Source organism: Marmota marmota, unplaced genomic scaffold, assembly GCF_001458135.2.
Source record: "Marmota marmota marmota unplaced genomic scaffold, marMar, whole genome shotgun sequence".
Classification (NCBI taxonomy): Eukaryota; Metazoa; Chordata; class Mammalia; order Rodentia; family Sciuridae; genus Marmota; species Marmota marmota.
Window position 1 is genome coordinate 43809018 of NW_025999900.1, and position 6619 is coordinate 43815636.

The 6619-nt window shown below is 52.9% G+C and overlaps 1 long non-coding RNA gene across 2 annotated transcripts in view; it reads left to right on the forward strand.

Annotated features, from left to right (window-relative positions):
* Positions 1 to 5356: 5356 nt before the first annotated feature.
* Positions 5357 to 6619, forward strand: part of LOC125615329 — a 13092-nt gene continuing 11829 nt past the window's right edge. For both annotated transcript variants that reach the window (XR_007345916.1, XR_007345917.1), the window contains exon 1: positions 5357 to 6226. This is a non-coding gene — a long non-coding RNA (uncharacterized LOC125615329). The remainder of the gene's footprint in view (positions 6227 to 6619) is intronic.

Sequence of the window (6619 nt, forward strand, 5' to 3'; positions counted from 1 at the left end):
GGCTGCCACTCCTACTCCCTCTGCTCTGAGGCATCCCGGGGCTTCTCCTTCCTTAAGTCCTGGCTCCACACAGGGACTCCATCCACTCAATATTGTTTCAAGACTGTAAAACCAGCCAGGGCCGTGGTGGTGCCATCCCAGTGGCTCAGGAGGCTGAGGCAGGAGGATTCTGAGTTCAAAGCCAGGCTCAGCCATTTAAGTGAGGCCCTAAGGAACTCAGTGAGACCTTGTCTCTAAATAAAATATTAAAAGGGCTGGGGATGTGGCTCAGTAGTCCAGCGCCCCTGGGTTCAATCCCTGAGCCAGGAAAAAAAAAAAAAAGACTGTAAAACCCACTGGGGGTAGTGCACACCTGTAATCCCAGTGATTTGGAGGTTGTGGCAGGAGGATCACAAGTTCAAAGCCAGCTTCAGCAACTTACAAGCAACTTATCGAGACCCTGTCTCAAAAATAAAAATAAAAAAGGGCTGGGGATGTGGCTCAGTGATTAAGTGCCCTTGGGTTCAATCCCCAGTGCAGAAAAACAAAAAAACCTGTAAAACCCACAGCCCTCAAAATGGGGTTCCCAGGCATCCTGTGATATAAGAAAAAACCCCTTTATTATGATTTAGGTGTGAGGTGTCCCCCAAAAACTTACAAGTGGGCTGAGGTTGTGGCTCAGTGGTAGAGTGCTTGCCTAGCATGTGTGAGGCACTGGCTAAAATTCTCAGCACCATGTAAACAAATTAAATAAACAAACAAAAAAAAAAGTTATTGTGTCCACCTACAACTAAAAAAATTTAAATTAAAAAAAGCTTACAAGTGAGGTGAGTGATTATGAGATCCTAACCCTAATCGCTGCATTAGTCCACTTGAATGGATTAACTGAATGGCAACTATAGGCAGGCAGGGTGCAGCCGGAGGAGTGAGGTCACTGGGGGTGTGCCTTTGGGGGTTACATTTTGTCACTGGTAAGCAGAGCTCTCTCTGCTTCTGGATTACCATGTCCTGAGTCGTCTTCCTCCTCCGTGATGCTCTGTCTCATCTTGTGCCCAGAGCAATGGAGTCAGCCGACCAGACTGAACCTCTGAAACCGTGAGTCCCAAATAAACTTTTCCTCCTCTAACATTGTTCTCATCAGATCTTTCCATCACAGCAGTGAAAAAGGCTGACCAACGCCCCTCTTACAATTAGCAGGGGGTAAACCTAGAATGTCGACCCTCTGAGAAAGAGTGGAGAAGGTGCATTTGTTTACATGAAAGTGTGACTTTAATGAAATTCAGGGCAGACTTATTAAGTGTCCGTGCTGTTGTGGGTGTTTGAGATACATCAGTGAATAAATAAGACCAAAGCCATCCCTTAAATAGAGTTTACATTCTAGCAAGAGGAGACTGCTGGTAAATAATCCCCGACATCGGCTCTACAGTCCTTGTACAGGGGGGAAGCACAGAGCCAAGAAAGCAGGTTCCAGAGAGCTGGGGTGGCGGAGGGCTGGGAGGGTCTCCAGGTGGGAGAGTCCTGTGGATCCCTGGGGGAAGAGCCAGAAGCTGGAGTTGTGTGGGCCATCTGAGGGCAGTAAATCAGCTAGCATGGCTGGCATCCAGGAGGGGGGCCTTGGGAGAAGAGAGGCCACATAGGGTGGCGCGCTGAGGGCCACTGTAAAAATCCACATCTGAGTGAGATGGGGGCCTGCAGGGCTCCAGACAGAGAGTGGCATACTCCAGCACCTCTCCAAAGGCCGACCTGTTAAGAACAGATCTGGGGAGCCAAGGTAGATCAGGAAAATGGATTGGAAGGTGATTGCAGGCAGGAGATGACGGTGGAAGGAGAAGCAGCGGGAACAAGGAAAAGAACCAAGTCTTTTTCTTTCTTTTCTTTCTGTGCTGAGGATCAAATGTAGGATCTCGCTCATGCTAGGCACACACTCTGCCACTGAACTAGGGCCCAGCCCAGAACCCAGTCTTTAAACCCAGTGTGCTGTCCACTGGCCACGCGGAGAGCCTCTGACTTCTCTGAGCCTCCCTTTCCTTATTTGTCAGGGGGGTGTTAGCACCTCCGTCTCAGGACTGTGGCCCAGGATAAACCAGGTGATACAAGCTGTATGAGAACTCACTCGGGGGATTTTCAATGCATATTTGTTGAAAGAGAGTAGGAAGGAAAAGGGGATGTCCTCTTTCACCTCCTCTAGATAAATAACTCTTCATTCTTCAAATCTCAGTCCAGGGTAAACCTTTTATAGTTTGGGGATGATTCCTGTCCCCACAGGTTCATGTTGGTCCCCAGTAGGGTGATGTTGAGAAGTGGTGGGTCTTTAAGAGGGGGGCCTAGGTCATTGGGGAAGCTGCCCTGAGACAGGATTAATGGTCTCATGAAATGAGTTATTTCTCACTAGAGTAGACAGATAAAGGCCTGGTGATGTGGCTCAGAGGTAGAGCACTTGCCTAGCATGAGAAGTCCGGGGTTTGATCCATAGCACATTCTGGCTTCCCGTCATCTCAAAATGTAATCTAGGTTGTGATGCAGCCACAGGGGCCCTCACCAGAAGCCAAACAGATAGGGCCACTCAATTTTGGAACTTTGACCCTCAAAACTGTGATCTAAACAAATTTCTTTTCAGTCAGGTATGGTGGTGCATGCCAGTCATCCCAGCTACTCAGGAGATTAAGGCAGGAGAATCATAAGTTTGAGGCCAGTCATGGAAACTTAGGTCACCCTGTCATCTAAGGGCGGGGCATGTAGCTCAGGGATAAATTGCCACTGGGTTCTATCCCCAGTACTGGGGGATAGAAAAATCATTCAATAAACTTTTTTTCTTTATGAGTTATGCAGCATCAGGTATTTTGTTATAGTTCAGAAGATGAATTAAGACAGCTTCCCTGACTCCTCCTTGTGGCTTAGATCCAGATCAGTGGTTCTCAATGGGAGGGGTGATTTTGCTCCCTTCTCTCCCTACTCCCCTCAAGAGGACATGTGGCAATATTTGGACATGTTTATTGTTGTCATATCTTGGGGAAGGGTGCCACTATTTGGTGGAGGTCAAGTTGCAGCGACGAATCCTGCAGTTCACAGAGGAGCCTTCACAGTGACCATCCAGGCCAGAGCATTGACCGTGCCACAGTGGAGACACCCTGCTCTCGATGGAGCAGGGGGCAGGTGACCTCTTTCCCACTCAGTGGCCATTGTTCCTCTCCTGGCTTCTACTGAAACAGAACCGAGAACTCCCGGTACTCAATTTCCCAGCTTTCCTTGCCGCTCGTCATCCCTGTGTGACCCAGTGGGGCCAATGACATGGGAAAAATCCACTGGGCGCTTCTGGGACATATTTTTCTTCTTGATAAAAGGAAATCAGTGCAGGCGGAGGCCCTGTCCTTCCACTCTGATTTTGGACACAATCATGTGAGGATGTGATGCTTGCAACTGTGACATGCATCCTGCCCCAGGTAGTGTCACCAAAAAATATAGAGGATGACAGAGGAAAAAGATGACTAGCTTCAATGTGTCTTCGAAAGATCACTAAGTTGCTAGGCAACCCTACCCCAAGCCCTTCCTACAAAGCAAGGCAATGCATATTGTGCACGTAGGTTACTTTGAGTTGATTCCACTGTTTCTTTCCACCAAAGCATCCTGGGAAATATGGACCCTCCTCCCCACACTCTGTGCGACAGGCATCGTTCTGTGTGTTGGAGGCGCTGACTCCCCCCCCCCCCCCGTCCACTGGACCGTGAGCCCCTTGAGTGCAGGGCTCCGCTTCCCTTCCTGGACCTTTGTGCCTAGCACCGTACCTGACACAGAGTAGGGGCTCAGAGAGAATGCCAGGGACACATTTCAAGGATGAAGGAAACATGAATGGATTCTGCCATTGGCAACCCCGCCCTGGGGTTTCCCAAGAGCTGCTCCAGCAGACGCACCACCCAGCAGCCTGGCAGGCCTGGGTCTAAACACGCCTGGGGTGAGCGCCTCAGATGCTCAGGCTAACAGAAGGGTTGGCCCCGAGGCCGGGGCTCCAGCAAAGCTGTAGGAGCAGATTTTCCAGCTGCACTGTGAGGTGGAGGGCCCCGTTGCTCAGACTGGGAACCTGCTCTAAAGGCAGGTTATTCCTTCCTCCCTATTAACGCCCTACTGCCACCAGCCCCTGCAGGGGCAGAATCTTCCAGATGCCCGATATTACAGGGCCGGGAAGGCAGTAAGTCACCCAGGAACCAGCAGACAAGGGGGCCTCCCATGAAGGAGACCTACCACACGTCAGGAGTGAGGACACTTGTTTGGGGGTAGGGACAAAGCCCCTTGCCCTTCTCCCCAAGCTCCTTCCATGAAGCCAAGGCCAGTCCTGCCCACTCTCCAGCCAGCCTGTGTGCAGGGCTCCACTTGAGTTTGTCCTGGGGGCCTTCACTAGGCTCTCAGAAGTGTGTCAAGGGATCCCTAGGGCGACCACGAGATGTGCAGCCCAGTGGTCAGAATCCAGGCTTGCGGGCAGGCTGACCTATGCTGGATCCCTCCCCCCCAGTGGACTCTTTCCTTTCTTCCCTTATTATTCACAGAAGAACTATTACGTGCCAAGCTTTTCATGTGGAACCAACCAGGGTGACAGCCTGGAACATCAGATCACATGACAACTGTAAATTAAAACGGCAGCTCTAAACCAGGCGGTGGTGCACACCTGTGATCCCAGTGACTCGGGAGGCACAGGCAGGAGCATCACAAGTTCAAAGCCAGCCTCAGCAACTTAGTGAGACCCTCTCTCAAAATAAAAAAGGGGGGCTGAGGGTGTGGTTCAGTAGTAAAGCACCCCTGGGTTCAATCCCCAGTAACCCTCCCCCAAAAAAGAAAATGGCAGCTCTACTCTGGGACATGCATGGAGCCCTAGCCAGGGAGACACTCAAATGGTCCCCCAAACATTCCCATCATAAGGACTTCCGAAAAGGAGGAATAGAGCCCAGGGGACCCAATGGCAGCTGGACTAGAACCACTGCTCAGCTAATCTGAGTCGTATTACAGTAACAGGACCACCTCTTGGGACTTTTGAGAATCAGTGGAATAATGCGCACAGACCACTCCCGCCTCGGGCCTTGGCTAAGCATCTCCTAATGACAGGGGCTGGAGCCTTGGTGGCAGGGCTGGAGGGCTGGGGACAAGGCTTCAGAAGCAGAGTCTCAGCCCTGGCTGTGGCCTGGGTGGCCTGCCTCCTGGGCCTGGCACCTCCCTGCCCTGGAGTGGCAGTGCTAGGCTCTGGGCACGGCTTGCCTGCTCTCCCGGACCTTGGCCCAGCGGTCTCTGCCAGAGTCCAGCAAACCTCCCAAATCAGACACTCCTGGACTGTGACCCCCGCCCCTGCCCTCCCCCTGGCTCAGGGGACTGGACAGCCTCAGGGTCATCTCCCTGCTGGGTCAGGCAGAGCCAGCTACTGTGCTGCAAAGTAGCCCAGGTGGCATGGCGCTGGCCCCGGTCTGGAGCTGGCAATGCTGTGCTCCTGAGTGCCAGCCCTGGGGATCATGACACCACTGGGTACCAGAGGCCCAGCCCACCGTGGAGAGCCCCGGGCCCAGGGCCACCACTGTCATCCTCTGGTCAACTGGCACTGCAAGATATCAGGAGGCCCAGGGCCTCTCTGCTGCCTCAGGTTCCCTAGAGGGAAGGCAGGGGTAGGGCATGAGAGCCTTCCACTGAGAATTGGAGGCGAGGAGCAGAGGGCGCAGGAGTCTGCTAGACAAGCCTTCCCTCCAAGATCCCAAAGCCACTACGGACCAGGACCAGAAGAGACAGGGTGGGCAAAGGCAGGGTGGCAAGTGTTTGGGGGCTACAGGGTCAGTTTTATGGGTGTGCAACCTGTGCAACTGAGTTTCATGCCCTGTTGTTGCCATCTTAAAATTCTTAATTTTTTTTGAGAGAAAGAGAGAATTTTAATATTTATTTTTTACTTCTCGGTGGACACAACATCTTTGTTTGTATGTGGTGCTGAGGATTGAACCCGGGCCGCACGCATGCCAGGCGAGCGCGTTACCGCTTGAGCCACATCCCCAGTCCCAAAATTCTTAATTTTTTAACATTAAATGGCCCCACAAATTCCATAGCTGGTCCCATCAGGTGAGGATCTTTACACATAAAAGGCCCTTGTGCCTGGGACATGGACTTACAGGGTGTTGGAACAGCCACCTGGTCCTCCCCTCAGCATCCCAACCCTGCACCCTCCTGCAAACTCTCTGATGAAGAGAAAGTCTCTGGAAAGGCCTCTTCAGGAAGGTGCCAGATGGTGAGTGCATCTCCAAGAGGAGGGATAAGAAACAGCACTGACCTCAGTGGGTGGCAGGTGGGGAAGAAAGCAGGCAGGGCCTGGAGGGGACACGCTCTGCCCCTTCAGGCCCTGGGTGGTCTCCTTCACCACCGGGGCAGTGGGCGGGCTAGCTGGTGATCGCCTGGGGCTGGAGCTGCCATTGGAGCAGGCTGACATCTGAGATGGGAGGGCAGTGAGTGGGTGGGAAGGAGGCCGGGAGGTGAGGCCGAGCGGTGGGGAAGGCTCCTGGTGCCTCAGCCAGCCGGGCCAGCCCAGGCCCGCTCCGCCTTCTGGTCTCCAGCCAGTCGGTAATTCAGAAATTCCTCCAGATCGCTGCCGGGGCCTGCTGGGCCTGCTCCTCCCGCCGGGCCA